At 46.9% G+C, this 16,311-nt stretch overlaps 10 non-coding genes across 10 annotated transcripts; all 10 read left to right on the forward strand.

Annotated features, from left to right (window-relative positions):
* The first annotated feature begins 895 nt into the window (after positions 1-895).
* On the forward strand, positions 896-978 carry TRNAL-CAG (transfer RNA leucine (anticodon CAG)). Its single transcript has one exon. It is a non-coding gene; the product is annotated as a tRNA-Leu (tRNA).
* A 1,517-nt stretch (positions 979-2,495) lies between these two features.
* Positions 2,496-2,578, forward strand: TRNAL-CAG (transfer RNA leucine (anticodon CAG)). The gene has a single exon. It is a non-coding gene; the product is annotated as a tRNA-Leu (tRNA).
* Positions 2,579-3,568: 990 nt separating this feature from the next.
* Positions 3,569-3,651, forward strand: TRNAL-CAG (transfer RNA leucine (anticodon CAG)). The gene has a single exon. It is a non-coding gene; the product is annotated as a tRNA-Leu (tRNA).
* A 1,516-nt stretch (positions 3,652-5,167) lies between these two features.
* TRNAL-CAG (transfer RNA leucine (anticodon CAG)) lies at positions 5,168-5,250 on the forward strand. Its single transcript has one exon. It is a non-coding gene; the product is annotated as a tRNA-Leu (tRNA).
* A 2,373-nt stretch (positions 5,251-7,623) lies between these two features.
* Positions 7,624-7,706, forward strand: TRNAL-CAG (transfer RNA leucine (anticodon CAG)). Its single transcript has one exon. It is a non-coding gene; the product is annotated as a tRNA-Leu (tRNA).
* Positions 7,707-10,585: 2,879 nt separating this feature from the next.
* On the forward strand, positions 10,586-10,668 carry TRNAL-CAG (transfer RNA leucine (anticodon CAG)). The gene has a single exon. It is a non-coding gene; the product is annotated as a tRNA-Leu (tRNA).
* A 1,004-nt stretch (positions 10,669-11,672) lies between these two features.
* On the forward strand, positions 11,673-11,755 carry TRNAL-CAG (transfer RNA leucine (anticodon CAG)). The gene has a single exon. It is a non-coding gene; the product is annotated as a tRNA-Leu (tRNA).
* A 776-nt stretch (positions 11,756-12,531) lies between these two features.
* On the forward strand, positions 12,532-12,614 carry TRNAL-CAG (transfer RNA leucine (anticodon CAG)). The gene has a single exon. It is a non-coding gene; the product is annotated as a tRNA-Leu (tRNA).
* Positions 12,615-14,465: 1,851 nt separating this feature from the next.
* Positions 14,466-14,548, forward strand: TRNAL-CAG (transfer RNA leucine (anticodon CAG)). The gene has a single exon. It is a non-coding gene; the product is annotated as a tRNA-Leu (tRNA).
* Positions 14,549-15,552: 1,004 nt separating this feature from the next.
* Positions 15,553-15,635, forward strand: TRNAL-CAG (transfer RNA leucine (anticodon CAG)). Its single transcript has one exon. It is a non-coding gene; the product is annotated as a tRNA-Leu (tRNA).
* Positions 15,636-16,311: the final 676 nt, after the last annotated feature.

The following is a 16,311-nucleotide window of genomic DNA, read 5'->3' on the forward strand; positions in this document are numbered from 1 at the left end:
TCACCACGAAGCGCCAAAGCATACTGCCACATGAGAGTCAGGATGGCCGAGCGATCTAAGGGGCTGCGTTCAGGTCGCAGTCTCCTCTGGAGGCGTGGGTTCGAATCCCACTTCTGACAGGCTAGCTTTTCCTTAAATATTAAGCAAGGCCATTTTTCTCAGGGCTCGAAGTCCCCCCGAAGTCAACTTTGAAAGCAGTTTGAGGAACAAGAAACCCTCCATCAGAAAGGAGGCTAGCTTTTCCTTAAATATTAAGCAAGGCCATTTTTCTCAGGGCTCCCGAAGTCAACTTTGAAAGCAGTTTGAGGAACAAGAAACGCTCCATCAGAAAGGGGAAAAAAACACCACGCCAATCCCTTTTCTTCCTGCTTCATAGGCCACTGGTCTGGTTAAACCACGGGGTGTGAGTTTCATTCTCACTGGTGCCTAACTTCTAGGCTGATGCTCAAAAGGAACATTGGAACCCCGTTAGCCAGTAGAACATAATATGCTTGTTCTCGGGGAGAGAAGCTAATTAACCTTGCAGATAAGATTCCTTTGAATGGTCAATTGATGTTGCTGCAAGCTTTGGAAACCACTCAGGTTTCTTTTTCAGGGTTCTGATAGGAGACATCTGAAGAAACATTTATACACATACTAGGCTGATGTCAAAATCCTGCTTCTAAACCAGCAACTTGAAGAAAGGTAGAAAAAGTCCTTCAAGCTTTCCTCCGTGTTTGCTCTTACGCATCATGGATTGGGATTCCAGCGGGGGTCTGTTTGAGGAGCGGCAAAGTTGCTCTGTTCTGCGCAAGTGCAGACTTGCAGATGTTGACAAGTGCCTCAATTTTATGCTTAACGCTTACCATGATGTCTAGTATCACCACGAAGCGCCAAAGCATACTGCCACATGAGAGTCAGGATGGCCGAGCGGTCTAAGGCGCTGCGTTCAGGTCGCAGTCTCCTCTGGAGGCGTGGGTTCGAATCCCACTTCTGACAGGCTAGCTTTTCCTTAAATATTAAGCAAGGCCATTTTTCTCAGGGCTCGAAGTCCCCCCGAAGTCAACTTTGAAAGCAGTTTGAGGAACAAGAAACCCTCCATCAGAAAGGAGGCTAGCTTTTCCTTAAATATTAAAGGGGTTGTCCCGAGGCAGCAAGTGGGTCTATACACTTCTGTATGGCCATAATAATGCACTTTGTAATATACATTGTGCATTAATTATGAGCCATACAGAAGTTATAAAAAGTTTTTTACTTACCTGCTCCGTTGCTGGCGTCCTCGTCTCCATGGTGCCGACTAATTTTTGGCCTCCGATGGCCAAATTAGCCGCGCTTGCGCAGTCCGGGTCTTCAGCAGTCTTCTATGGAGCCGCTCGTGCCAGAGAGCGGCTCCGTGTAGCTCCGCCCCGTCACGTGCCGATTCCAGCCAATCAGGAGGCTGGAATCGGCAGTGGACCGCACAGAAGAGCTGCGGTCCACGAAGACAGAGGATCCCGGCGGCCATCTTCAGCAGGTGAGTATGAAGACGCCGGACCGCCGGGAATCAGGTAAGCGCTGTGCGGGTGGTTTTTTTAACCCCTGCATCGGGGTTGTCTCGCGCCGAACGGGGGGGGGGTTTAAAAAAAAAAAAACCCGTTTCGGCGCGGGACATCTCCTTTAAGCAAGGCCATTTTTCTCAGGGCTCCCGAAGTCAACTTTGAAAGCAGTTTGAGGAACAAGAAACGCTCCATCAGAAAGGGGAAAAAAACACCACGCCAATCCCTTTTCTTCCTGCTTCATAGGCCACTGGTCTGGTTAAACCACGGGGTGTGAGTTTCATTCTCGGTGCCTAACTTCTAGGCTGATGCTCAAAAGGAACATTGGAACCCCGTTAGCCAGTAGAACATAATATGCTTGTTCTCGGGGAGAGAAGCTAATTAACCTTGCAGATAAGATTCCTTTGAATGGTCAATTGATGTTGCTGCAAGCTTTGGAAACCACTCAGGTTTCTTTTTCAGGGTTCTGATAGGATATATCTGAAGAAACATTTATACACATACTAGGCTGATGTCAAAATCCTGCTTCTAAACCAGCAACTTGAAGAAAGGTAGAAAAAGTCCTTCAAGCTTTCCTCCGTTCAACCTTTGAATGCGAAATACTCAATCAGATCGTGGAAGATCACCACCAGTAAGTGACAAACTGATCCAGTCTTTATACTTCATCCCAAGAATTGGACTCTTAATGTCACCATTTTTTCTTTGCGCTTTGCATTTTTTTTTCACACCTGCGTATTTAGGATAGCTGCATGATCTTTCCTGGAGGCGTGGGTTCAAATCCCACCCCATGACAGCCAAGTGTTTGCTCTTACGCGTCACGCATTGGGATTCCAGCGGGGGTCTGTGTGAGGAGCGGCAAAGTTGCTCTGTTCTGCGCAAGTGCAGACTTGCAGATGTTGACAAGTGCCTCAATTTTATGCTTAACGCTTACCATGATGTCTAGTATCACCACGAAGCGCCAAAGCATACTGCCACATGAAAGTCAGGATGGCCGAGCGGTCTAAGGCGCTGCGTTCAGGTCGCAGTCTCCTCTGGAGGCGTGGGTTCGAATCCCACTTCTGACAGGCTAGCTTTTCCTTAAAAATTAAGCAAGGCCATTTTTCTCAGGGCTCGAAGTCCCCCCGAAGTCAACATTGAAAGCAGTTTGAGGAACAAGAAACCCTCCATCAGAAAGGAGGCTAGCTTTTCCTTAAATATTAAGCAAGGCCATTTTTCTCAGGGCTCCCGAAGTCAACTTTGAAAGCAGTTTGAGGAACAAGAAACGCTCCATCAGAAAGGGGAAAAAAACACCACGCCAATCCCTTTTCTTCCTGCTTCATAGGCCACTGGTCTGGTTAAACCACGGGGTGTGAGTTTCATTCTCGGTGCCTAACTTCTAGGCTGATGCTCAAAAGGAACATTGGAACCCCGTTAGCCAGTAGAACATAATATGCTTGTTCTCGGGGAGAGAAGCTAATTAACCTTGCAGATAAGATTCCTTTGAATGGTCAATTGATGTTGCTGCAAGCTTTGGAAACCACTCAGGTTTTTTTCAGGGTTCTGATAGGATATATCTGAAGAAACATTTATACACATACTAGGCTGATGTCAAAATCCTGCTTCTAAACCAGCAACTTGAAGAAAGGTAGAAAAAGTCCTTCAAGCTTTCCTCCGTTCAACCTTTGAATGCGAAATACTCAATCAGATCGTGGAAGATCACCACCAGTAAGTGACAAACTGATCCAGTCTTTATACTTCATCCCAAGAATTGGACTCTTAATGTCACCATTTTTTCTTTGCGCTTTGCATTTTTTTTTCACACCTGCGTATTTAGGATAGCTGCATGATCTTTCCTGGAGGCGTGGGTTCAAATCCCACCCCATGACAGCCAAGTGTTTGCTCTTACGCGTCACGCATTGGGATTCCAGCGGGGGTCTGTGTGAGGAGCGGCAAAGTTGCTCTGTTCTGCGCAAGTGCAGACTTGCAGATGTTGACAAGTGCCTCAATTTTATGCTTAACGCTTACCATGATGTCTAGTATCACCACGAAGCGCCAAAGCATACTGCCACATGAGAGTCAGGATGGCCGAGCGGTCTAAGGCGCTGCGTTCAGGTCGCAGTCTCCTCTGGAGGCGTGGGTTCGAATCCCACTTCTGACAGGCTAGCTTTTCCTTAAATATTAAGCAAGGCCATTTTTCTCAGGGCTCGAAGTCCCCCCGAAGTCAACTTTGAAAGCAGTTTGAGGAACAAGAAACCCTCCATCAGAAAGGAGGCTAGCTTTTCCTTAAATATTAAAGGGGTTGTCCCGAGGCAGCAAGTGGGTCTATACACTTCTGTATGGCCATAATAATGCACTTTGTAATATACATTGTGCATTAATTATGAGCCATACAGAAGTTATAAAAAGTTTTTTACTTACCTGCTCCGTTGCTGGCGTCCTCGTCTCCATGGTGCCGACTAATTTTTGGCCTCCGATGGCCAAATTAGCCGCGCTTGCGCAGTCCGGGTCTTCAGCAGTCTTCTATGGAGCCGCTCGTGCCAGAGAGCGGCTCCGTGTAGCTCCGCCCCGTCACGTGCCGATTCCAGCCAATCAGGAGGCTGGAATCGGCAGTGGACCGCACAGAAGAGCTGCGGTCCACGAAGACAGAGGATCCCGGCGGCCATCTTCAGCAGGTGAGTATGAAGACGCCGGACCGCCGGGATTCAGGTAAGCGCTGTGCGGGTGGTTTTTTTAACCCCTGCATCGGGGTTGTCTCGCGCCGAACGGGGGGGGGTTTAAAAAAAAAAAAACCCGTTTCGGCGCGGGACATCTCCTTTAAGCAAGGCCATTTTTCTCAGGGCTCCCGAAGTCAACTTTGAAAGCAGTTTGAGGAACAAGAAACGCTCCATCAGAAAGGGGAAAAAAACACCACGCCAATCCCTTTTCTTCCTGCTTCATAGGCCACTGGTCTGGTTAAACCACGGGGTGTGAGTTTCATTCTCGGTGCCTAACTTCTAGGCTGATGCTCAAAAGGAACATTGGAACCCCGTTAGCCAGTAGAACATAATATGCTTGTTCTCGGGGAGAGAAGCTAATTAACCTTGCAGATAAGATTCCTTTGAATGGTCAATTGATGTTGCTGCAAGCTTTGGAAACCACTCAGGTTTCTTTTTCAGGGTTCTGATAGGATATATCTGAAGAAACATTTATACACATACTAGGCTGATGTCAAAATCCTGCTTCTAAACCAGCAACTTGAAGAAAGGTAGAAAAAGTCCTTCAAGCTTTCCTCCGTTCAACCTTTGAATGCGAAATACTCAATCAGATCGTGGAAGATCACCACCAGTAAGTGACAAACTGATCCAGTCTTTATACTTCATCCCAAGAATTGGACTCTTAATGTCACCATTTTTTCTTTGCGCTTTGCATTTTTTTTTCACACCTGCGTATTTAGGATAGCTGCATGATCTTTCCTGGAGGCGTGGGTTCAAATCCCACCCCATGACAGCCAAGTGTTTGCTCTTACGCGTCACGCATTGGGATTCCAGCGGGGGTCTGTGTGAGGAGCGGCAAAGTTGCTCTGTTCTGCGCAAGTGCAGACTTGCAGATGTTGACAAGTGCCTCAATTTTATGCTTAACGCTTACCATGATGTCTAGTATCACCACGAAGCGCCAAAGCATACTGCCACATGAGAGTCAGGATGGCCGAGCGGTCTAAGGCGCTGCGTTCAGGTCGCAGTCTCCTCTGGAGGCGTGGGTTCGAATCCCACTTCTGACAGGCTAGCTTTTCCTTAAATATTAAGCAAGGCCATTTTTCTCAGGGCTCGAAGTCCCCCCGAAGTCAACTTTGAAAGCAGTTTGAGGAACAAGAAACCCTCCATCAGAAAGGAGGCTAGCTTTTCCTTAAATATTAAAGGGGTTGTCCCGAGGCAGCAAGTGGGTCTATACACTTCTGTATGGCCATAATAATGCACTTTGTAATATACATTGTGCATTAATTATGAGCCATACAGAAGTTATAAAAAGTTTTTTACTTACCTGCTCCGTTGCTGGCGTCCTCGTCTCCATGGTGCCGACTAATTTTTGGCCTCCGATGGCCAAATTAGCCGCGCTTGCGCAGTCCGGGTCTTCAGCAGTCTTCTATGGAGCCGCTCGTGCCAGAGAGCGGCTCCGTGTAGCTCCGCCCCGTCACGTGCCGATTCCAGCCAATCAGGAGGCTGGAATCGGCAGTGGACCGCACAGAAGAGCTGCGGTCCACGAAGACAGAGGATCCCGGCGGCCATCTTCAGCAGGTGAGTATGAAGACGCCGGACCGCCGGGATTCAGGTAAGCGCTGTGCGGGTGGTTTTTTTAACCCCTGCATCGGGGTTGTCTCGCGCCGAACGGGGGGGGTTTAAAAAAAAAAAACCCGTTTCGGCGCGGGACATCTCCTTTAAGCAAGGCCATTTTTCTCAGGGCTCCCGAAGTCAACTTTGAAAGCAGTTTGAGGAACAAGAAACGCTCCATCAGAAAGGGGAAAAAAACACCACGCCAATCCCTTTTCTTCCTGCTTCATAGGCCACTGGTCTGGTTAAACCACGGGGTGTGAGTTTCATTCTCGGTGCCTAACTTCTAGGCTGATGCTCAAAAGGAACATTGGAACCCCGTTAGCCAGTAGAACATAATATGCTTGTTCTCGGGGAGAGAAGCTAATTAACCTTGCAGATAAGATTCCTTTGAATGGTCAATTGATGTTGCTGCAAGCTTTGGAAACCACTCAGGTTTCTTTTTCAGGGTTCTGATAGGATATATCTGAAGAAACATTTATACACATACTAGGCTGATGTCAAAATCCTGCTTCTAAACCAGCAACTTGAAGAAAGGTAGAAAAAGTCCTTCAAGCTTTCCTCCGTTCAACCTTTGAATGCGAAATACTCAATCAGATCGTGGAAGATCACCACCAGTAAGTGACAAACTGATCCAGTCTTTATACTTCATCCCAAGAATTGGACTCTTAATGTCACCATTTTTTCTTTGCGCTTTGCATTTTTTTTTCACACCTGCGTATTTAGGATAGCTGCATGATCTTTCCTGGAGGCGTGGGTTCAAATCCCACCCCATGACAGCCAAGTGTTTGCTCTTACGCGTCACGCATTGGGATTCCAGCGGGGGTCTGTGTGAGGAGCGGCAAAGTTGCTCTGTTCTGCGCAAGTGCAGACTTGCAGATGTTGACAAGTGCCTCAATTTTATGCTTAACGCTTACCATGATGTCTAGTATCACCACGAAGCGCCAAAGCATACTGCCACATGAGAGTCAGGATGGCCGAGCGATCTAAGGGGCTGCGTTCAGGTCGCAGTCTCCTCTGGAGGCGTGGGTTCGAATCCCACTTCTGACAGGCTAGCTTTTCCTTAAATATTAAGCAAGGCCATTTTTCTCAGGGCTCGAAGTCCCCCCGAAGTCAACTTTGAAAGCAGTTTGAGGAACAAGAAACCCTCCATCAGAAAGGAGGCTAGCTTTTCCTTAAATATTAAGCAAGGCCATTTTTCTCAGGGCTCCCGAAGTCAACTTTGAAAGCAGTTTGAGGAACAAGAAACGCTCCATCAGAAAGGGGAAAAAAACACCACGCCAATCCCTTTTCTTCCTGCTTCATAGGCCACTGGTCTGGTTAAACCACGGGGTGTGAGTTTCATTCTCACTGGTGCCTAACTTCTAGGCTGATGCTCAAAAGGAACATTGGAACCCCGTTAGCCAGTAGAACATAATATGCTTGTTCTCGGGGAGAGAAGCTAATTAACCTTGCAGATAAGATTCCTTTGAATGGTCAATTGATGTTGCTGCAAGCTTTGGAAACCACTCAGGTTTCTTTTTCAGGGTTCTGATAGGATATATCTGAAGAAACATTTATACACATACTAGGCTGATGTCAAAATCCTGCTTCTAAACCAGCAACTTGAAGAAAGGTAGAAAAAGTCCTTCAAGCTTTCCTCCGTGTTTGCTCTTACGCATCATGGATTGGGATTCCAGCGGGGGTCTGTTTGAGGAGCGGCAAAGTTGCTCTGTTCTGCGCAAGTGCAGACTTGCAGATGTTGACAAGTGCCTCAATTTTATGCTTAACGCTTACCATGATGTCTAGTATCACCACGAAGCGCCAAAGCATACTGCCACATGAGAGTCAGGATGGCCGAGCGGTCTAAGGCGCTGTGTTCAGGTCGCAGTCTCCTCTGGAGGCGTGGGTTCGAATCCCACTTCTGACAGGCTAGCTTTTCCTTAAATATTAAGCAAGGCCATTTTTCTCAGGGCTCGAAGTCCCCCCGAAGTCAACTTTGAAAGCAGTTTGAGGAACAAGAAACCCTCCATCAGAAAGGAGGCTAGCTTTTCCTTAAATATTAAAGGGGTTGTCCCGAGGCAGCAAGTGGGTCTATACACTTCTGTATGGCCATAATAATGCACTTTGTAATATACATTGTGCATTAATTATGAGCCATACAGAAGTTATAAAAAGTTTTTTACTTACCTGCTCCGTTGCTGGCGTCCTCGTCTCCATGGTGCCGACTAATTTTTGGCCTCCGATGGCCAAATTAGCCGCGCTTGCGCAGTCCGGGTCTTCAGCAGTCTTCTATGGAGCCGCTCGTGCCAGAGAGCGGCTCCGTGTAGCTCCGCCCCGTCACGTGCCGATTCCAGCCAATCAGGAGGCTGGAATCGGCAGTGGACCGCACAGAAGAGCTGCGGTCCACGAAGACAGAGGATCCCGGCGGCCATCTTCAGCAGGTGAGTATGAAGACGCCGGACCGCCGGGATTCAGGTAAGCGCTGTGCGGGTGGTTTTTTTAACCCCTGCATCGGGGTTGTCTCGCGCCGAACGGGGGGGGTTTAAAAAAAAAAAAACCCGTTTCGGCGCGGGACATCTCCTTTAAGCAAGGCCATTTTTCTCAGGGCTCCCGAAGTCAACTTTGAAAGCAGTTTGAGGAACAAGAAACGCTCCATCAGAAAGGGGAAAAAAACACCACGCCAATCCCTTTTCTTCCTGCTTCATAGGCCACTGGTCTGGTTAAACCACGGGGTGTGAGTTTCATTCTCGGTGCCTAACTTCTAGGCTGATGCTCAAAAGGAACATTGGAACCCCGTTAGCCAGTAGAACATAATATGCTTGTTCTCGGGGAGAGAAGCTAATTAACCTTGCAGATAAGATTCCTTTGAATGGTCAATTGATGTTGCTGCAAGCTTTGGAAACCACTCAGGTTTCTTTTTCAGGGTTCTGATAGGATATATCTGAAGAAACATTTATACACATACTAGGCTGATGTCAAAATCCTGCTTCTAAACCAGCAACTTGAAGAAAGGTAGAAAAAGTCCTTCAAGCTTTCCTCCGTTCAACCTTTGAATGCGAAATACTCAATCAGATCGTGGAAGATCACCACCAGTAAGTGACAAACTGATCCAGTCTTTATACTTCATCCCAAGAATTGGACTCTTAATGTCACCATTTTTTCTTTGCGCTTTGCATTTTTTTTTCACACCTGCGTATTTAGGATAGCTGCATGATCTTTCCTGGAGGCGTGGGTTCAAATCCCACCCCATGACAGCCAAGTGTTTGCTCTTACGCGTCACGCATTGGGATTCCAGCGGGGGTCTGTGTGAGGAGCGGCAAAGTTGCTCTGTTCTGCGCAAGTGCAGACTTGCAGATGTTGACAAGTGCCTCAATTTTATGCTTAACGCTTACCATGATGTCTAGTATCACCACGAAGCGCCAAAGCATACTGCCACATGAGAGTCAGGATGGCCGAGCGATCTAAGGGGCTGCGTTCAGGTCGCAGTCTCCTCTGGAGGCGTGGGTTCGAATCCCACTTCTGACAGGCTAGCTTTTCCTTAAATATTAAGCAAGGCCATTTTTCTCAGGGCTCGAAGTCCCCCCGAAGTCAACTTTGAAAGCAGTTTGAGGAACAAGAAACCCTCCATCAGAAAGGAGGCTAGCTTTTCCTTAAATATTAAGCAAGGCCATTTTTCTCAGGGCTCCCGAAGTCAACTTTGAAAGCAGTTTGAGGAACAAGAAACGCTCCATCAGAAAGGGGAAAAAAACACCACGCCAATCCCTTTTCTTCCTGCTTCATAGGCCACTGGTCTGGTTAAACCACGGGGTGTGAGTTTCATTCTCACTGGTGCCTAACTTCTAGGCTGATGCTCAAAAGGAACATTGGAACCCCGTTAGCCAGTAGAACATAATATGCTTGTTCTCGGGGAGAGAAGCTAATTAACCTTGCAGATAAGATTCCTTTGAATGGTCAATTGATGTTGCTGCAAGCTTTGGAAACCACTCAGGTTTCTTTTTCAGGGTTCTGATAGGATATATCTGAAGAAACATTTATACACATACTAGGCTGATGTCAAAATCCTGCTTCTAAACCAGCAACTTGAAGAAAGGTAGAAAAAGTCCTTCAAGCTTTCCTCCGTGTTTGCTCTTACGCATCATGGATTGGGATTCCAGCGGGGGTCTGTTTGAGGAGCGGCAAAGTTGCTCTGTTCTGCGCAAGTGCAGACTTGCAGATGTTGACAAGTGCCTCAATTTTATGCTTAAAGGAGATGTCCCGCGCCGAAACGGGTTTTTTTTTTTTTAAACCCCCCCCCCGTTCGGCGCGAGACAACCCCGATGCAGGGGTTAAAAAAACCACCCGCACAGCGCTTACCTGAATCCCGGCGCTCCGGTGACTTCTCTACTCACCGCTGAAGATGGCCTCTTCCTCCGTGGACCGCAGCTCTTCTGTGCGGTCCACTGCCGATTCCAGCCTCCTGATTGGCTGGAATCGGCACGTGACGGGGCGGAGCTACACGGAGCTACACGGAGCCCCATAGAGAACAGCAGAAGACCCGGACTGCGCAAGCGCGGCTAATTTGGCCATCGGAGGCCAAAAATTAGTCGGCACCATGGAGACCAGGACGCCAGCAACGGAGCAGGTAAGTAAAAAACTTTTTATAACTTCTGTATGGCTCATAATTAATGCACTATGTATATTACAAAGTGCATTATTATGGCCATACAGAAGTGTATAACCCCACTTGCTGCCTCGGGACATCTCCTTTAACGCTTACCATGATGTCTAGTATCACCACGAAGCGCCAAAGCATACTGCCACATGAGAGTCAGGATGGCCGAGCGGTCTAAGGCGCTGTGTTCAGGTCGCAGTCTCCTCTGGAGGCGTGGGTTCGAATCCCACTTCTGACAGGCTAGCTTTTCCTTAAATATTAAGCAAGGCCATTTTTCTCAGGGCTCGAAGTCCCCCCGAAGTCAACTTTGAAAGCAGTTTTGAAAGCAGTTTGAGGAACAAGAAACCCTCCATCAGAAAGGAGGCTAGCTTTTCCTTAAATATTAAGCAAGGCCATTTTTCTCAGGGCTCCCGAAGTCAACTTTGAAAGCAGTTTGAGGAACAAGAAACGCTCCATCAGAAAGGGGAAAAAAACACCACGCCAATCCCTTTTCTTCCTGCTTCATAGGCCACTGGTCTGGTTAAACCACGGGGTGTGAGTTTCATTCTCGGTGCCTAACTTCTAGGCTGATGCTCAAAAGGAACATTGGAACCCCGTTAGCCAGTAGAACATAATATGCTTGTTCTCGGGGAGAGAAGCTAATTAACCTTGCAGATAAGATTCCTTTGAATGGTCAATTGATGTTGCTGCAAGCTTTGGAAACCACTCAGGTTTCTTTTTCAGGGTTCTGATAGGATATATCTGAAGAAACATTTATACACATACTAGGCTGATGTCAAAATCCTGCTTCTAAACCAGCAACTTGAAGAAAGGTAGAAAAAGTCCTTCAAGCTTTCCTCCGTTCAACCTTTGAATGCGAAATACTCAATCAGATCGTGGAAGATCACCACCAGTAAGTGACAAACTGATCCAGTCTTTATACTTCATCCCAAGAATTGGACTCTTAATGTCACCATTTTTTCTTTGCGCTTTGCATTTTTTTTTCACACCTGCGTATTTAGGATAGCTGCATGATCTTTCCTGGAGGCGTGGGTTCAAATCCCACCCCATGACAGCCAAGTGTTTGCTCTTACGCGTCACGGATTGGGATTCCAGCGGGGGTCTGTGTGAGGAGCGGCAAAGTTGCTCTGTTCTGCGCAAGTGCAGACTTGCAGATGTTGACAAGTGCCTCAATTTTATGCTTAACGCTTACCATGATGTCTAGTATCACCACGAAGTGCCAAAGCATACTGCCACATGAGAGTCAGGATGGCCGAGCGGTCTAAGGCGCTGCGTTCAGGTCGCAGTCTCCTCTGGAGGCGTGGGTTCGAATCCCACTTCTGACAGGCTAGCTTTTCCTTAAATATTAAGCAAGGCCATTTTTCTCAGGGCTCGAAGTCCCCCCGAAGTCAACTTTGAAAGCAGTTTGAGGAACAAGAAACCCTCCATCAGAAAGGAGGCTAGCTTTTCCTTAAATATTAAGCAAGGCCATTTTTCTCAGGGCTCCCGAAGTCAACTTTGAAAGCAGTTTGAGGAACAAGAAACGCTCCATCAGAAAGGGGGAAAAAACACCACGCCAATCCCTTTTCTTCCTGCTTCATAGGCCACTGGTCTGGTTAAACCACGGGGTGTGAGTTTCATTCTCACTGGTGCCTAACTTCTAGGCTGATGCTCAAAAGGAACATTGGAACCCCGTTAGCCAGTAGAACATAATATGCTTGTTCTCGGGGAGAGAAGCTAATTAACCTTGCAGATAAGATTCCTTTGAATGGTCAATTGATGTTGCTGCAAGCTTTGGAAACCACTCAGGTTTCTTTTTCAGGGTTCTGATAGGATATATCTGAAGAAACATTTATACACATACTAGGCTGATGTCAAAATCCTGCTTCTAAACCAGCAACTTGAAGAAAGGTAGAAAAAGTCCTTCAAGCTTTCCTCCGTGTTTGCTCTTACGCATCATGGATTGGGATTCCAGCGGGGGTCTGTTTGAGGAGCGGCAAAGTTGCTCTGTTCTGCGCAAGTGCAGACTTGCAGATGTTGACAAGTGCCTCAATTTTATGCTTAACGCTTACCATGATGTCTAGTATCACCACGAAGCGCCAAAGCATACTGCCACATGAGAGTCAGGATGGCCGAGCGGTCTAAGGCGCTGTGTTCAGGTCGCAGTCTCCTCTGGAGGCGTGGGTTCGAATCCCACTTCTGACAGGCTAGCTTTTCCTTAAATATTAAGCAAGGCCATTTTTCTCAGGGCTCGAAGTCCCCCCGAAGTCAACTTTGAAAGCAGTTTGAGGAACAAGAAACCCTCCATCAGAAAGGAGGCTAGCTTTTCCTTAAATATTAAGCAAGGCCATTTTTCTCAGGGCTCCCGAAGTCAACTTTGAAAGCAGTTTGAGGAACAAGAAACGCTCCATCAGAAAGGGGAAAAAAACACCACGCCAATCCCTTTTCTTCCTGCTTCATAGGCCACTGGTCTGGTTAAACCACGGGGTGTGAGTTTCATTCTCGGTGCCTAACTTCTAGGCTGATGCTCAAAAGGAACATTGGAACCCCGTTAGCCAGTAGAACATAATATGCTTGTTCTCGGGGAGAGAAGCTAATTAACCTTGCAGATAAGATTCCTTTGAATGGTCAATTGATGTTGCTGCAAGCTTTGGAAACCACTCAGGTTTCTTTTTCAGGGTTCTGATAGGATATATCTGAAGAAACATTTATACACATACTAGGCTGATGTCAAAATCCTGCTTCTAAACCAGCAACTTGAAGAAAGGTAGAAAAAGTCCTTCAAGCTTTCCTCCGTTCAACCTTTGAATGCGAAATACTCAATCAGATCGTGGAAGATCACCACCAGTAAGTGACAAACTGATCCAGTCTTTATACTTCATCCCAAGAATTGGACTCTTAATGTCACCATTTTTTCTTTGCGCTTTGCATTTTTTTTTCACACCTGCGTATTTAGGATAGCTGCATGATCTTTCCTGGAGGCGTGGGTTCAAATCCCACCCCATGACAGCCAAGTGTTTGCTCTTACGCGTCACGCATTGGGATTCCAGCGGGGGTCTGTGTGAGGAGCGGCAAAGTTGCTCTGTTCTGCGCAAGTGCAGACTTGCAGATGTTGACAAGTGCCTCAATTTTATGCTTAACGCTTACCATGATGTCTAGTATCACCACGAAGCGCCAAAGCATACTGCCACATGAGAGTCAGGATGGCCGAGCGATCTAAGGGGCTGCGTTCAGGTCGCAGTCTCCTCTGGAGGCGTGGGTTCGAATCCCACTTCTGACAGGCTAGCTTTTCCTTAAATATTAAGCAAGGCCATTTTTCTCAGGGCTCGAAGTCCCCCCGAAGTCAACTTTGAAAGCAGTTTGAGGAACAAGAAACCCTCCATCAGAAAGGAGGCTAGCTTTTCCTTAAATATTAAGCAAGGCCATTTTTCTCAGGGCTCCCGAAGTCAACTTTGAAAGCAGTTTGAGGAACAAGAAACGCTCCATCAGAAAGGGGAAAAAAACACCACGCCAATCCCTTTTCTTCCTGCTTCATAGGCCACTGGTCTGGTTAAACCACGGGGTGTGAGTTTCATTCTCACTGGTGCCTAACTTCTAGGCTGATGCTCAAAAGGAACATTGGAACCCCGTTAGCCAGTAGAACATAATATGCTTGTTCTCGGGGAGAGAAGCTAATTAACCTTGCAGATAAGATTCCTTTGAATGGTCAATTGATGTTGCTGCAAGCTTTGGAAACCACTCAGGTTTCTTTTTCAGGGTTCTGATAGGATATATCTGAAGAAACATTTATACACATACTAGGCTGATGTCAAAATCCTGCTTCTAAACCAGCAACTTGAAGAAAGGTAGAAAAAGTCCTTCAAGCTTTCCTCCGTGTTTGCTCTTACGCATCATGGATTGGGATTCCAGCGGGGGTCTGTTTGAGGAGCGGCAAAGTTGCTCTGTTCTGCGCAAGTGCAGACTTGCAGATGTTGACAAGTGCCTCAATTTTATGCTTAACGCTTACCATGATGTCTAGTATCACCACGAAGCGCCAAAGCATACTGCCACATGAGAGTCAGGATGGCCGAGCGGTCTAAGGCGCTGTGTTCAGGTCGCAGTCTCCTCTGGAGGCGTGGGTTCGAATCCCACTTCTGACAGGCTAGCTTTTCCTTAAATATTAAGCAAGGCCATTTTTCTCAGGGCTCGAAGTCCCCCCGAAGTCAACTTTGAAAGCAGTTTTGAAAGCAGTTTGAGGAACAAGAAACCCTCCATCAGAAAGGAGGCTAGCTTTTCCTTAAATATTAAGCAAGGCCATTTTTCTCAGGGCTCCCGAAGTCAACTTTGAAAGCAGTTTGAGGAACAAGAAACGCTCCATCAGAAAGGGGAAAAAAACACCACGCCAATCCCTTTTCTTCCTGCTTCATAGGCCACTGGTCTGGTTAAACCACGGGGTGTGAGTTTCATTCTCGGTGCCTAACTTCTAGGCTGATGCTCAAAAGGAACATTGGAACCCCGTTAGCCAGTAGAACATAATATGCTTGTTCTCGGGGAGAGAAGCTAATTAACCTTGCAGATAAGATTCCTTTGAATGGTCAATTGATGTTGCTGCAAGCTTTGGAAACCACTCAGGTTTCTTTTTCAGGGTTCTGATAGGATATATCTGAAGAAACATTTATACACATACTAGGCTGATGTCAAAATCCTGCTTCTAAACCAGCAACTTGAAGAAAGGTAGAAAAAGTCCTTCAAGCTTTCCTCCGTTCAACCTTTGAATGCGAAATACTCAATCAGATCGTGGAAGATCACCACCAGTAAGTGACAAACTGATCCAGTCTTTATACTTCATCCCAAGAATTGGACTCTTAATGTCACCATTTTTTCTTTGCGCTTTGCATTTTTTTTTCACACCTGCGTATTTAGGATAGCTGCATGATCTTTCCTGGAGGCGTGGGTTCAAATCCCACCCCATGACAGCCAAGTGTTTGCTCTTACGCGTCACGGATTGGGATTCCAGCGGGGGTCTGTGTGAGGAGCGGCAAAGTTGCTCTGTTCTGCGCAAGTGCAGACTTGCAGATGTTGACAAGTGCCTCAATTTTATGCTTAACGCTTACCATGATGTCTAGTATCACCACGAAGTGCCAAAGCATACTGCCACATGAGAGTCAGGATGGCCGAGCGGTCTAAGGCGCTGCGTTCAGGTCGCAGTCTCCTCTGGAGGCGTGGGTTCGAATCCCACTTCTGACAGGCTAGCTTTTCCTTAAATATTAAGCAAGGCCATTTTTCTCAGGGCTCGAAGTCCCCCCGAAGTCAACTTTGAAAGCAGTTTGAGGAACAAGAAACCCTCCATCAGAAAGGAGGCTAGCTTTTCCTTAAATATTAAGCAAGGCCATTTTTCTCAGGGCTCCCGAAGTCAACTTTGAAAGCAGTTTGAGGAACAAGAAACGCTCCATCAGAAAGGGGGAAAAAACACCACGCCAATCCCTTTTCTTCCTGCTTCATAGGCCACTGGTCTGGTTAAACCACGGGGTGTGAGTTTCATTCTCACTGGTGCCTAACTTCTAGGCTGATGCTCAAAAGGAACATTGGAACCCCGTTAGCCAGTAGAACATAATATGCTTGTTCTCGGGGAGAGAAGCTAATTAACCTTGCAGATAAGATTCCTTTGAATGGTCAATTGATGTTGCTGCAAGCTTTGGAAACCACTCAGGTTTCTTTTTCAGGGTTCTGATAGGATATATCTGAAGAAACATTTATACACATACTAGGCTGATGTCAAAATCCTGCTTCTAAACCAGCAACTTGAAGAAAGGTAGAAAAAGTCCTTCAAGCTTTCCTCCGTGTTTGCTCTTACGCATCATGGATTGGGATTCCAGCGGGGGTCTGTTTGAGGAGCGGCAAAGTTGCTCTGTTCTGCGCAAGT

The sequence above is a fragment of the Eleutherodactylus coqui genome, chromosome 7, assembly GCF_035609145.1.
Source record: "Eleutherodactylus coqui strain aEleCoq1 chromosome 7, aEleCoq1.hap1, whole genome shotgun sequence".
Taxonomy (NCBI): Eukaryota; Metazoa; Chordata; class Amphibia; order Anura; family Eleutherodactylidae; genus Eleutherodactylus; species Eleutherodactylus coqui.